Genomic DNA, 15,909 nt, shown 5'->3' with positions numbered 1-15,909 from the left:
ACAGGCTCTGGAGACCAGAGCGCAGGGACTACAACCAGGACATTTTCCATGAGCAATTCTCACACCCAAAGCCGTGTCCCCTCCTTTTCCAAGGAGAGGACAAAATCGGTGACACAGGAGGCCTTCCTCACAGCTTGAGTTAGCCCTGAGCACACGACGTTGGAAAGAAGCTTTGAGATGCTGTTGTGTGTGGAAGGGATTATGCTAATGCTACTATTACACTGCTTACATGTTGTTTGCTTTAACTGGATAGCCAGACATCTCCGGATACGAAACAGGTTTAGCATTGACCGCAAAAAGGAGACTGTTCCTCAAAGTGTCTGCTTGCAAAAGCTGCATCCTGGTTTTGGCCAGGGATTTGCTGGATGTTATGAACCTGACCTGCTGTTCTCCAGAACTCCAAATAGCTGTTTGTGCCCATGAAGCACAAAGCAGGTACAAAGCCAGCCAGCCCGGTGTGCTGGCAGCCTGCATTTATTTCTCCCCGGCGAGGCTGCTGCAGACTATAGATGCAGCAGCAAACATTCGAAATGCCAGGAGAGATGGTCTGCTAAAATGCATGAGGGTGAGGACATAAATGAGTGGAACAAGCAGGTACTGGAGAAGCAAATTAGACATTTGGCTTCCTGTAGCTAATTTAAATGGGAAATGGGAGTTGTTCCAGGTATTCAGTAAACAGGCTTGCAAATTAGCTTCCCACAGTTTCCTTATGCTGCTATACATGCATAAAGAACATGTACCATGGTTCATTGCTTCAACTCACTTTGCTTCCAAAACCAGTGAATTTCTCCATTATTTTCAGTTACTTCCAGAAATGTTTTCTTATCTGGTTATCAGCAAATAGGGGAGGAGATAACCGAAAGCGAGTGCTGGAGTGTTAATAGCCAGGTAGCCAGATTCTCTATTCATTAAGTGTTTCCTAAGCCTGGTGTTACCAGGGGATACAGAACTGCTTTTCAGTAGCTGGTATCGCCCTGCACGAGAGAGAGAGGCTCAGAACAGCTTCCTCTCTTCATCCCCTTCCTCAATTCCGTATGGAGACCAGTTCAGGCTTCAGAGGAGAAGCGCAGAGGGAAGGGGACTGCTTGCCAGAACTGAATCAGCTCCTGTTCATGGGGAAAAGGATCTGGAAGGATATGCACTATTTAATACGGAAAAAATGGTGTAAACCAACCAATTGCTTCAGATTTCAATTTTAGCCCTAGATTACCTTCAGTCCTTACCCCAGGATAAATCTGTACAACAAGAGATCTAACTGCCTGTGCTTGCCCTCAAAATACCTGTTCTCTGGCTAAAGACAGAGGTGAGGATGGCATTGCTGAGCTCACGATAGCCTTTGGTGAGGAGATACGTGTCCCATAAGCTTTAACAAACAGTCCCTTTCTGTGTGCTCCCTACCCTTGCACGGGACCTAACACAAGAGTAGAGGAGGCATGTTTCCCTCGCGTTCAAATTGGTAAGAGATTGGTATGTTTTAGCAATATAATGTCAAACTTACAGTTCTTGGCTGTTGAAGTACCAGCAAAAGGGCTAACAAAGCTCAGAGCAAGACACAAGAACACCAGAATGACACATAAACCATTTTTGCTGAGAATATTCCATTTGCTACATTGTCCATTTAATTTGAATGCTAAAGGCAAAAAAGAAATCAGCATTTCCAGCTCTGCTCAGTCCTTATATGGTGAAATGTTAGATAACTTGTGTTATTTATAACCTGCACATTTGGTATTTTTTTATAACGGGGGGGAGGAGGAGGACATAGTGGGCAAGAAGACTCTAGATTTTTTCCAGTCTAACTGAAGAACTAAGAATTAAACTGTGCCACAAGAGCAGTCAACTTTATACCTATGCCTTGTGCAAGGGCAAATCTTGAGTTGGGCAATTAAAATTGATGCGGTTTACGACTTCAAAAAAGGGACGTATAGGCATAGCACATACAGCACGGTCAGAGGTAATGAACACTGATCCTAAAGCTCTGAGCTGAAAGAATGTTGATATTTCAAGTCCTCCACACTTCCCAACTCAGTAACACAACTAACAGTAAGACCCTGGAAACAGTGTTTTGAACTTACAGAGATGGAAGATGTCTCATGTAAGCTCCTGACCCTCTCCCTGCCATCACTGTGTGGCATTTTCCGTCATGATGAAATCACAATGCCTGACGTGGCTGAGCTGGTGCTCATTCCCAGGTAAGGTGCCCTCCATCCATCTTGTCGCTGCTGTCCATGCTGTATTGTGTCATTTGGTCATTTTGTTTTTTAACCAGTGTCATTGTTCCAATGCTAAATCCTGACAAGCCACAATAAAATGACTGTTTTCCTCCCCATGGTGCTTATGTCATGCATAGAGCCGAGCAGACCCATACCCTGGCCCCAGGTTTCACAGGCATCACTCACCATCCCCTCTTCCACACCCCGAGAGGCTTTTATTTCAGATGTGAAGTGAAGGTCACGCCATTACCCTGCCGCTTACCTCAGTCCCCTGATCAGCGTGTGATGACATTTCCCTGCCATATTCATGAACTGGACCTTGTTTAAAAATTGAGAAACAGGCAATTTTATTTCAGAGAAATCACTTTGGGACAGATGACCTTTACCTTAATGCGTGTGGCACAAAGCTCTTTCAGGCATGCTGCACGGGCACGTCACAGAAAACTCAGAGGGCACATAAAGCTGCCCTGCATTATCTTCCCAAAATGTCAGTTATTTTCTGCCTAATGGCATTTAACTTGGGGGAAGCCTCTTTGCATGCAACAGTTTTTGTCCTAACTCTACTCAGCGATGGCAATGATATACGGAAGATCACATGTTATTTAAGCCTAAAGCAAAGGTAAGTGGGACATGACATATGTGAATTTAAAGGCAGGCTTTAGTGGTGGTTAAGGATTGCTTGCAGATGTTGACTACTGATTTTTTTTTTGCCTTGCTCTGCCTCTTAGAATATTGTTTTCAATGTCCTCATTGTCTGATTAGCTTTCCCTTCCCCCTGGATCCAGCGACATGCAAAAGGAATGATGGTAGATGTTACTTTTTCCTGCTCCGTGGCAGAGAGGAGTGTAGGGTTTCAGAGATTGTAAACTATTTCTTCTGCACTGAGAGATTGACGGCATGGGTACAGCCCATTAAATATAGCTATGCTGACAGTATCGCTTCAGAGAGTTCTGTGGGAAAAAATCTGTCTGCACTATGTTGGTACCTCCAGCCAGGCAGAGAGCTGTCTTGATAACTCATTCAGATAATGAATAAAATGTGGAATGAATTCCATGCAGGATCAGCGCTCTGTTGATGTGAGAACCGGTTGCAAAACCTATGACAGGATCCTCCTGTGGCTGTTGTTTTAAGCTTGGCAAGTACCGTGGATTGTATATACTAAAGTCAGGATATTATTAAAATAAACCCCTCGAAACTCCAGAGAGTTAAGATATGATGCGGCTTCCTTTGAGCTCAGGTCCCCTTATCGCGGAGGTATGTCGTGTGTGAATGCGATTTATATGAAGTTCTTTAAGGCTGGAACAGCCTGTTATTTCTGCCATGCCCAGGAAAATCAGGAAAGGTATGTAGCAGTAATAAATCAATTATTTCTTACAAATTAGACCAAGATAGCATTGCCTAACAGCAGTCTTCCAGATGGTCGGGATGAAAGGTGGACTGGGCTGGAGGGGAAGGGAGGATTTCTAGATAACCAGAATAAATGGGGTACGGTTTAGTAGCGGAACTGAAAAGATGCAGAGGAATGACACCTGTGTGCAAGGAAACAGATATCTGAGAGCTTAGGTTATGTCAGAGGGTTGGCAGAGCAGGTTTAAACAAAGACATTTCCTAGACATCATCGAGGAGGCAAATTCTTTACAGTGTTGAATTAAGAGTAACCATGGGGACAGGAAATGACAGATTTAAATAAAACCGGGGTCATTTCTAAATATCAGGGGCAAAATAGACTTTTCCCTAAGAGAAAAGAAACAGCCAAGGGGGGAGCGGAGGGGCAGGCGCTAAAGCAGGCGGTAGGAAACTGAGGAAATGGGAGGCCAGTCCCGACGCCAGCTGCTCCGCTGCACAGAAATCAGCTGCCAGCCACCGCCGACACCGCGGTGCCTGTGGCCGGGATGAGGACAGAGTGTTCTCACCTGCTCTTCCTGGGCTGATTGCCACTCTGCCATTATGCGTGTGGTGGAGACCATTCCCTTGACACACGGGGATGTGGCATCTTTGTACTCACCCAGGAACTCTCCCTCAAACAACACCAGACACCTTCCAGCTACGGCTAGGAGAGACCAGTCCAACACTTCCTCAGACTGGGATGTTGAAAACAATAGTGATTACCAAAAAAACCCAAAAGTTTTGATCCTGCAAGCCTGTTTCAAACGTACTCAGAAGCAGTAGACTTTTCAATTGAGCAAAGCCCATAAGCAAAGAAGCTTGATGCTGATTAGCTCGAAATTAACATTAACTCATTAATATATGTATTTGGGCATATTAAAATATTTAATATATTAATATCATTTAAATGTTCATCTGTTCCTAATCACAAGAGTAAACTATTAATGTTACTGAACAGTATCTATACATTAGCTCCCAAAAAACAGTATAGTTTGTTGAGCAATCTTGATTGCCAGCATAACAGGCGATTGCATTCGTCCCTCAAGGAGGCAGAGGTTCAAAACCCAGAAAAGTTCAGAACTAGCCATGATGGATGGCCAAGGTGAAGTCCCAGTAGCTGAACCCAGCCTACTGAGTAGTTCTGTACAGTTCCTGTGAAAAGCCAAGTGGATAAAAAGCATTTTCACAGGTCTTTGTCAGCAACGACTCAGAGGGTCTGGTGAAGCACCACGCAGATGCTGGGTCCACGTCTGAACATCTGTCTGGGAGTAAGAGCGGCTCTGGAGTGTAGGAAAGCTGACGATGATAAACCAAGTAATCCCTGCTCACTCTCTGCGTAACAGGCCAACTGCTCACTCTGAGAGGGAACTACACAGAGGATTTGGGATGAACTTGGAGGAAGAGCTTTTCACTCTGCAGGAAGCAAGAAACTCAACATCATTTTGTTCCGACACATAAAATACTGGTGAAGAAATACGTGTTTTACCAGAGGCCTCCCCACAGCTCCCTCCAGGATGATGTGAAGATCAAAATCAACTGAGGGCTCTCAGCAAGTACTCAGGTCTCACTGCACTTCGCATATGCTCTGCATCAGTCCCACTGTCCTCAGCAGAAGGGATATTTTTCTCTTTTCAAAGACAGAAAACACCCACAGTTGCTATATTTGGATGCTGGACATCTGAAAAAAGAATCACCCATGAAAACAGCCTGAATGAACCTGCTGAATGGCCAACTGTTGCCAGCTAGACTGAATGATTTTTCTTGCAGAGATGTTTTTGCTATTTTCTCCTCTGAAAGCAATAGAAAAGGATGGGGGAAAGAGCTGGTTTCTTTTCTCATGCACTCACCCATCATCAACAGCTTCGTCAGGTCCAAAGAACAGAATCTCTTTTCCCAGTTATGATGCAATAACTAACAATCCAAATCCTACATCTAACACTCAGAGCTGGCAGGCAGGAAAATGATTTCTGGGTTGTTTTCCTTGTTCTTAAAAACTTGTAAATTCAACAGAAGTATTTCAGATGTTATTGCAAGGTAATAAATATGGAACCTCCCTACCTCAGAGTCCAGAAATTTCAGAGACAGAACTATTTAACACAGATGTAATGAAACAGAAACATTAATCTCTTTGAGAACAAGGCAATGGAAAATCAGAGAGCAAGGCAAGAGGATAAGGGATTGTTCTGAGGTCCCCTTTGTAAGTGAAGGCAGTGGGTGGTGCAAGATAAAATCAGGAACTTGACTTCTCAGGACAGATGGATTTGAAAAAGAAAAAAAAATCTACAGGACAAACTAAAAATGGTTATCATGGTGAAGTTATGGGCTGTTTCAGGCTGCCAAAACAAATAGCTTGCATCCCAAAGCAGTAAAGGTTACATGCATGGAAAATGGAGCTATCCCTGAGGACTAACTAATATACTGCAATTATTATTATAATAATTTTTTCAGAGAGCTTTGAGAAAACCAGGGCACACTGAGCTACCTAGTCTGACCACATCTACAAAAGTCTTAAGAGGAGATGTTCCAGAATAGAAATGTTTTCCTATTCCTAGCTTGGCTAAAATCAGCTAACGCGGTTTGAGAAGTGAAGGCAGTATCACTTCAGCAATTAACAGGAACTGTTTGAGGTTACTGATGTATGAAAAATGCTTTCAATTTCAATCAGTTATTTCCTAATACAGCTCGTGCCACTTCTGCAGGAGATATACCCAAGTAAAATGCAATCACTTCTGGAATTCCAGCTAAGTGTGGGCCCTACAGGGAAAATCCACGCTTCTGACAAGGTTGTATCAACCTCCACTTATCTGCAGTTTTGGTGAGGCTGCCAAGGTCTCCTGAAAGGCGCAGTCTCCAGCCTCGCGCTTACACTTAGTGCAGCCTTTCTACAGAGTTCACTGTGGATTACTTATATAATTATGTAGTTATTATACCTTTGTATTAGTTATTATATAAGAATATTGCTTCTTTTTGGAGCAACCTGCACAGCTGTGTCAATCCCCACCGTGTTCCATTTTTCTTCAAGGAGAAGTGCAGGCTAATGATTAGGGGAAAGGACGGGACACGAGGATCTCCTGGGCTTCGTTCCCAGCTGTGCAAACTATTTAGGGACAGCTTCTCTTCCAGAGAAATCAATGAAACTCTGTACTGAACTTTCCTGGGAACACGATAAAAATCCTTAATCTCTCGTTGCCTTCCGACCCTATCCTGCAAGATATCAAGCACACTAGCTCAGCCCTTCCAGCAAAGCCCTTAAGCACATGCATGTTAAGTGCAGAGCTGCTGAAGCCAAAGCCCGTGCTTGCGGTAAGCGCGTCTTGAAGTGCGCTGCCATTTTCAGTGCCAGGAACGAGTGGGGGGCGATTACGTTCATCTACCTCCGAAGGATGTTTCAAACATGAAGTAATAGGATTCTTGGAGACTGGGCACAAGATGCAACAGAGTGAGATTATCATTTCTATCCCTATTCTTAATACCTATTAATGGAAATAGATGATAGGGTATCTATATCTGTGCATACACAACATCTCTCCCATCCTGTCAAGGCAGAGCATTATCTGGTAAAGAAGCAGTGGTTTCAGGTTTGAGGAGGGGGAATAAGAAAAAGGAAAAGCTGTTTATAACACATTAAACAGACGCTGTTTCGAGGTTTACACTATCATTCTCCCAGGGGAAGCCAGAACCTACCTACAGGGTGTGTTGAGTTAGTTCCTCATTCCTTCTCTCTTTTTTTTAAACTTCTTTTGAAATCACTGAGTGTGGAGCATGCCTTGCCCTGGGGGAACATACTGCTGAGCTGTTGCTCACACTATAAAAGGGTGCCACTTCTCACTCCTCCCTTGCTTTGAGGCCCCATTTTGAGGTGAGGAAAGGGCTGATCGGCCAAACTGCCAGACCCTGGGGCTTATCAGCCCTGGGGCACATGGGGGGATGCTCTGGGGAGCTGATTTGGGCTGGGAGTGCTGCAGACTGGGATCATGGTGGGCTTCAGAAGCACAGTCTGGAGGTTTGGTGTATCTCCTAAATTTCCTCTGTCCTGGAAGCTGGGATTGGCTTAAGAAAGAGCTTTATTTGGGGGGAATAGTCTCCTATGAAAGACTGTAGTCTCCTGAATTACTGCCTTTAGATGGGCTGGGGATTAGGAGGGGAATAAAAGGGGATGTCCTCTGAAATGTAAAGCTAAAACCCCTCACTCTTTGTTTCAGTGGACTTTGCACTCTTCCGTTTGCTTCTCCCTCAGCGTGTGCCGTAGGTTGGCCCAGAGCTGAGACCAACACAGGGTCACATCGATGCCCACGTGTCAGCAATCTCAGGCACTTTCCCCTTCAGTGCAGCACACAGGTAAGGCACATCATAGACCTCAGGGCTGCAAGGAAAAAAAAATAAATTCTTTAGAGTTTCTAAACTTCACTGAGTTCATATATCCTCGCGAACCTGCAGCCTTCCAGCTCCCTAACGCACAGCAACCCCAGCTATGTGAATGAGGAGAAAATCATCAATGTAGTTAGCAACCTACCATGAAATTCACTGATTAAACTACTGGATAAATATTTGAGTGGATCTAGCCGACAGGTATGTCATGTATGCAGTCTTAAAATAGGAAGGTAATGGGAAATGAGGGAGAAATGAGCCAAGGAACAGGAACAGGAATGTGATTTCTGGTAACACAGCTCATGTTCGTCAGTGCCTTTTTAGCGATATAGAAGATGTGTGTGGTGAAACTGAAAGCAAGGCACTGTCGTTAAAATAAACTGAGGGAAATTGCAGCTACGAAGAAACAGAGCATTAAGCAGCAGTTCTCCAGGAATAAAGCTGGTGAATGAATTTATGGGGATTTATGTCGGCTGAACCTGGCAGGTATTTTTTAAGGTGCTCACAAGAAGGAGACATAGCTATTTCCAGTAAAATCTTGGGAAGTTGTGGCGGGTGTGGGCTCGCTGGAGAGGCACGATGCTCACACCGGCCTGACAGTGCCGGGCTTGTGGCTCCACGTCGGCTCCATCACCTGCCACCTCTGCGAGGGGCGGTTCCTTCTGCAGCCCGAAGATCCTGTGTTCAGTTCAAAAGATGAAAGGAAGAGGTCATCCTATTGTACGACCAATACAGCTCATACAGGCCAGCAAGACTCCGCTGATGAGCTGCCAAAACACGCACACACGCAACTCCAGGCAGCGTCAGTGAGGGCAGGATTAGGCATCACCGCATCCATCAGGTCAAGCCTGTGAAAGTCTCTAAGGACAGACAGATCATATTTGTGTCACTCAGAGTAAACAGTCTGGAAAGTAATTGCTTTAAAACACATCTAATTCATTTTTGACCGATTTTGCAAATGTTTCCCCTTTCCTCAATGCGGCATTGACTGGCCCTGCAAACCATTTGGCATTGGCCGGTGTGGTGTGTGCAGTCGCTTTGCTCCTTGATGTTACCTCATCAAAGAGCAGCTGAAAATGATATTTCCAGCCAGACGTTTTTCAAGAGTGGTTGGTGAACTCGCTCTGCCCTGTGCCCTCCATCTCATGATTAGATAGGTTTCCTGTATGTCAATTCAGCTACAGATCGGTGATAAATTTAAGATTGCAACACGCTGCCCAAAAAAAATAATAAAATCATGACAGACTATTTTTGGTTTCAAAAGAAACTCCTCTCGCTAGGTCTTTTCAAGCCCCCACCTCCACAAACAGCTGCAGCGGATAAGGAAAACAGGATGTAGAGTTGTAGTGTTGGAGGAATCGAGCATAAATCAAAGGAGACAAGCTGGTCCCTGTGTGTTGCCTGGGTTAGACCTCAACCTTTGAGCAAGGTGAGCAGTTGTCGCTTGCTGGGGACTCTTCCCGTAACAGCATTGCCCAGCTGTGGAGCGTTTATACTGGGCCGTAGCCGTGTCTCGCTTTTTCCTCCCACTGTGTCACCTCCTTCCCTTGTGCTGACAAGTGATTTAGACAGCCTGCCCTGCTGGCCCTGCATTTGAAATGTAAATCAAACACATGGGACATAAAGCTGGGTTTCAAAGTTGACTATTAACTAGGGCGGAAGGGGTGGCGGAGCAAAAACAAACAGTTCCAAGTTCAAGTCTGAAACCATAAGAGCAGCCTGAAAAACCTTCCTCCTCTTCCATCGCCAGCCAACATGAGGGTGAGCACTTTCCCTAGGGCAGAACATATTTACTGGTTCCCTGATGTCCTCACCCAGGTGCTTGGACTTCAAATCAAGCCTGACAACGGGCTTGAAGGGGAGGAGGAGGATGCCCGGGTGATGAGGCTGGCCTTACACATTAGTATGCAGTGGCTTCAGTCAAGGGTTTCTTGCAGTTCTTGATGTCCTGAAGGCTTTTGACGTCGAGCTCTGTGGTGTGCTTGGGCCAATATGTAACACCCCAGAATGCTAAATTAACCAGTCTCTGGTATGGAAAATCTGGTGTTTAAAGTAATGTTTACTCAGCTTCTCCCAGGAGAGTTAATGACCAACCATGCCGCGTAAGACATGGGAGGCTCCTAAACCTGGAGGCCCCCTCTGCTGTCCTAATGCTTTCAAAACCAGTGGAAATTTTGCCCAAAAAAAATATCGAAGGCCCAAAGCAAATTGGTATCATGTTTTTTATCGGGTAGGAGTGTACCCTACCATTAGAGAATGTAGTTTCGTATTTCTTTACCCATCACCCCAAATAATTCCGGGGGAAAACAACAACAGCAAATTCTATTTTCTTTGAAATAATTTCTAGCATGACAGAGATAATTTATCTTTGATAATTCTGTAGTGACACTTTCACCATTAAGTTCTAACTTGGAAATCGGAGACACGAGCAACTGATAATACAGAGAGGTTTGAGGCAGTTCTGCTCAGTCCACCCATTCAGGAGTTAAGCAGTGTCCTGGGCTTGGCCAGGTGAGCAGCAAAGCCTGCCTGGATATGAAGCAAGATTTCATTGCTCTCAAGGACAATCCAATAAGAAAGAAAATCCCCATCTTTTCCTGAACTCCTTAAAGCAGTATTTTTAAGGTAAATTTTCTGCCAGTGAGAGTTGGAGAAGAGCAGCTGTGAGAAATGCTGTCCTCCAGCGACCAGCAGTGGTCCCAGCAGTGCTGGACACCAAGCTGGCTGAGCAGGGGACAACTGGAGCCCTCAGACACCTCACTCTGATAAATGGGTCACGGCCCCTGGTCGGCACGGTGGTGTCCTGGGATTCCAGAGAGCACCTCTGACTGTCAACTGGGGCACCCCTGGACACGTCATCACATCTCCCCGCACCTCAGCTTCCCTACTTGTGGAGCGACAACACTTACTACTTTTGAAAATTGATTTTGGGGTGGGAAGCAAGGCTGTGGCACTGCTGAGAGATGCTTCCCCATAGACTCCATTCCACATTTCTGCCTGCAACACTGTCAACGATGGGAAGGGCTCCGCTGACATACGTGTACGCACGGGCAGCTTTTCCGTCTCAGGGAGCCGCTCCACCCTGGTGCTCTCTGAAGGCAGAAAGCACCAAGTGCAATTTCACGTGAGCCCCTAACCAAAAGACCAATAACCAATATGTTAATAACATTCCTTTGTTGATAGCCTAGACCATTTTCAAACAGGCTTTGATGTTTTTTTCCATCATGGGAAAGCGTTGTCCAAAACGATACAGGATTGTATTTATGTAGTAGTGTTCCTGTAAACAACGCGTCGTTCTAGCGAAGTAAACTGCTCTGCTCCTCATTTGGCTGCATCGCAGAGCAAGTGGAAGCCAATTTACTAGAGCAGCAGTGAGGATATCATTGCACGATCTTCGTTTCCATTAAACAACCGGATCTGACTCTCTTTTACTTTTAGGCTAACCATGCTGAGCTTTAAAATTGCCTTGATTATAATGTAGCTTTTAAATGATTTGTCATGGCTGATCGTTTTGCACATGAAAGTTGCTACTAGCTGATTAGGAAAAAAAAAAAAAATCAACCATCGCTTCTTCCACCGCTTAGGAAATTGCAATCCTCAATCTGCAGCTTGAAAAGCATGTTGCCATGGAAATGATGCTGATGCTGTTGTAAATAAAAGTATTCCAGGGTCACCAGGGTCTGCAGCGTAAACAGGGGCACAAATACTGGCTGGAAAAGTGCCAGAGTGGTTTAAACATATAGGAAGACAATTTTAAAGGTATTTCACTTGCCGTGTTACTGTCAGAAGGACTGCTGAAGGTTAACATGTAGCTGTAACCTTGGCATGAAAAAAACGCAGAAAAAGGCTTAGCTATTGGTATTAATAACCAGGTAGAGAAAACACTATCGCAGCCCTCCTGACCAGTGTTTCTCTCCTGTTGTATCTCTCACACATTCAACAGTGAAATTTAATTCTATATTCATGCAGGGGCGGTTTTACCAAATTCCTGAGCACCCCACATGAGCTTAGGAAAACCAAAATGCTGTATCGTGGACTACCTGATCACACCGTGAATCTTCTCTGATTCCCCAGCTGCATCTCACCACAGCCCAGCAGCAACCAGGGGAAAGCGGCCTTTCCTCGGAGGGGAATCACTTTTGAGCAAGGACCTGGCTGAGGGAAGGAGCCCGCGTGCCTTGTGCAAGGGCGATGTGAAACGTCTCCACGCCGGACTGGGAGACGGCACTGAGACGCTTTTGAAGGAGAAACACAGGGGCCAGCAACAGAGAGGGCTTGGGATGCGTCGGCTGGCGTGACTTTTCAGGAGGAAAGCAGGCAGCTACTGTTTCTGGTGGGTTCTTAATTGTTCAATGGAGCGCTCAGCGGCATTAAATGGGCCGTACCGTGAAGCTGCCTTGGGCAGTACCAGATCGAGGATACATGTTTTTCTCTTTGTATTTTTAACACCTACACAAGCATTTAGAGCAGAGGCAGTCACTTTAAATAAAACTACAGAGATTGCAAGTGCCACAGCTTGCTTATTTACTTGCTGTCTCTTAGCCTGCCCAAAATGTGGAAATAATGTTTCCAGAGATGCTGGAATTCATGTGCCTGTTGAGGATCCTGGCTCCTGTCCTGGATGATATTGCATATTCAGGGGATGATTCATCCACTCCTGAGAGGGAGGAAGGACCGTACCAGCTGTACCACCTCTCCTTCGCTGACTGACAGCGTGGCAATGTTTCCACAAGGAAGCCTCGTGCCTCCAGGTTAAGCCAGCAATTACGGAACAAACAAAAGAGAAGTGAGATGGAGAGATGATTCACTGGGAGAGAAAACAGAAGAGAACGGGGAAGGTGATGCCAAGCCAGACTGACAACAAAATTTTCATTCGTCTCAGCCCAAAATGTGCAGACAGGATTCTGCATTTCTTTCGTGTGTAAATTAACAATGTCCTTTGCCATCTGCAAGGGAGGATCCAGGAGGGAGCAGTTCAGATTCCAAGGTTTTGCCACCCGACTCCTCCAACTGGCCGGTAAAACCCCCAGCCAGCAGCCCTCCCTGAAAGACACGCAAGACCCAACGCCAACACCCCTGACTGCTCCGTAAAGTGACTTAAAAATTCAAGAAATGGGTTTTCCCTTTTGTACTCCTGTTTAAAAAAAAAATCATCCCTGCTGGGACAGGAACCATGTGGGACGTGGGGCTGATACCACGCACATTACACACCTCACCACGGATTTATCGCAGAGGGGCTGGCTGAGGCTTTGAAGGCAGCTGACGGCTCCCAGCTGGCCGGGGACTCGCTCGTGTGGCCTCTGCGGCTCCTGATGGGAAGAGGGTGGAAAAAATAGGCTCAAAGGTTGCCCAGAATGACCAAGAGAGAGAAAATTCCTCCTGCCACTCCTGTGCTAATCAAAGGGGTGTGGAGAGGAAGTTTCGATCTCGTGTCCCGCACTGCCAAACAGAAAAAAAAAAAAAAAAAAAATTACACAGCCAATTCCTACATTAAGAAAGAAGCCTCCACACCATCAAAATTAGTCTTGAATTTAATCTTGCCTGTGGTATATGGAAACTGAGCCAGATAGATAGCCCCAGCTCCCTTAAGACGTCTTTCAAACGCACCTCATCTGTTTGCTTGGGCTTTTACTGCTGGCGGTACCCGGGACGTCGCCTCGGAGATTTCCTACAGTTTGTGATCGCAGGAGGTCAAAGTTTCCAAAGGTGGGGAGAAGAGAGGCAATCCCTTCCCTGCCTGTACGAAAGGTATGTGCCTCCGGGCTACTATTTCAGAAGCCATGAATCAGAAATCAGTAACATAAAAACCGTCGAAGGTTGGTGTTTACAGAGCACCTCCTCGAAGCAGACAAAAGCATGTGTCAACAGGGAAACCGCCATGTCGAGCCTGCGTGGCAAGCGCCTCGGCGTATTTAAACAGCTTTGCAAAGATGTTAACATGTCGCTAGGGAAGCGAGAGCCCGCGCGGATACAGGTGCCCTCCTGCACCGACGCCCCCCGTCCCCACAATGGGGAAACGGGGCTGCCCCTGCGCTCATAGCTTTTTGTTTTCATCTTTGCGGCTTGAAGAAGGCCGTTCTTCCAGAGGCTGATTAATGGTCCTTCTGCAGAAACTGCATTTTGCGCATATTTAAAAATCTTGGGCTAGATAACACTTCGACCTAAAATACAGTAGGTTCATTTTTTTTTTTCTGATAGTGTCTGCTGTAAGTTTTAATACCTTATTTTCGAAGAGTCTTTTCTAACTGGAAGAAGAAAGGTGCCCAAGCTGAGACAGTGTGTGCGCCGAGCGGCACACCTGTGGCTGGTGGGTGCTCCGAGCGCATCGCCGGAGCAGCTCCGGGATGCGCAGACGCAGCTCAGCGCACCAGGACAGACACCAAGGGGACAACCAGGGCTGTGGAAACATGCCCAGCGCAGTTCCCTGCCACCGTGGGGTAAGGCCCCTCGGGAAACCAGTGTCATCCCCCTGCCTGTGAACCGTTCCCCAAATCTTCTCATCCCCTGAGCTCTCCCTGTGTGTGATACAAGCCTGGGTTATGTTAAGCCCATTGCTCAAAGGACCAGAAACAATGGCTCCCATGGGCACACAGCAACTATGCTACAGAAAGAGCGACAACTTCAGGGAACAAGTGTCACTGTAACATCTTACCTACCCAGATTACACCTCTCCATGTACCACCCTCCACAAACACACCCATTTCTCCATATGGGTGGGTATATATTTATACGTACCAGTCTCAAAATACCAGTAAGTTTTTATTAGCCCCATTTGCAGATGGGGTAATTACAACTAAGTGCTGCGATTCCTTCTTAGGCTGCTCTTTCTCAGGAGGGGAGAGTTTGGGTCTTGTGTCTCTAGGAGAGGTAAGAGTTTTCCCAAAAAGGCAGTGGAGTTTTCCCAAAACCCAAGTAGCTCCTTGGTGCGGGAGTCTTGCTCAGCTCTCGCTTTGAATCACGCTGGCAAATAAACATGAAAGTGAAAACGGTATTGTGAGACAGTTATGCAAGAGCGGGCGGATCCCAGGACCGAGCCATTGTTCCAAACGTTTAATTAACATTATGAAAGCTGATTAAAGGAAAATCTTTAACCTCCAGGGAAATCCCATTTTCCCTCACTTCCCATACCTCTGCAATTTTCACAATGTAAGAAGGAAAGTGTTATTTCAAGGCATGATTCATATCAGCTACAACCTGATCTTTGCCACAGCCATGTCCTGCAGCTTAAATAATCCCTAGCAGCGACACTGGACGGGGACACTTCTGAGGCAGCATTTTTTCCCCCATTATACCATGACCTGAATTGCCATCATCATTTCTAGACTTTGTGTCATCCTGGCACGATGACAAGTGTTCACCCACGCTCAAGAGCTAGAAGTTAGTTCACAAGGACAGCGATACCTTCCCAGGCGCAGCATCTCAGATACAAAGTGCGAACGACACGCCACGGTCCGGCTTTGGAACAGCAGGGGCTGTTTGCTTTGGTCACTGCAGTGAATTCCTTTGAAGGCAGGAGACTGCAGCTCCATTTCCAGCAGCTCCCCATCTAACCTTGAGCAAATCACTTACCCTTTCTCTTCTTTCTGAGGTGGGGATAAAGGCAGCGTTACCTCTCTCGGGGGGCATTGCAGACATTCACGGATGTAAGCAGGCACTGGAGGTGTTTAGGTGCACAGCGCCATCACAAAGTTATGTTAGTGAGATTTGCTTCCAGCTGCAGTGGGTTTGTGAGCAAGCACAGCCCCCCCAGGATTCAGCTGTGTAGGGGTTGCATATCGCCTCTCTGCCCTCCTAGGCCTATTTTAATGGTGTGGCATGGCCAGCCTGTCAGAGAGCTAATCCCAGGAGCTAATCTGGGAGGCAATGGACAGCTGACGGTCTGCACTCTTTACTGGGAGGAGCGCCTTTGGGGCTGCACAGAGGGCCATGTGGCCGCCCAGCGCCA

The sequence above is a fragment of the Chlamydotis macqueenii genome, chromosome 15, assembly GCF_036417535.1.
Source record: "Chlamydotis macqueenii isolate bChlMac1 chromosome 15, bChlMac1.mat, whole genome shotgun sequence".
In the NCBI taxonomy this organism is placed as follows: Eukaryota; Metazoa; Chordata; class Aves; order Otidiformes; family Otididae; genus Chlamydotis; species Chlamydotis macqueenii.
This window is presented reverse-complemented; position numbering follows the sequence as displayed.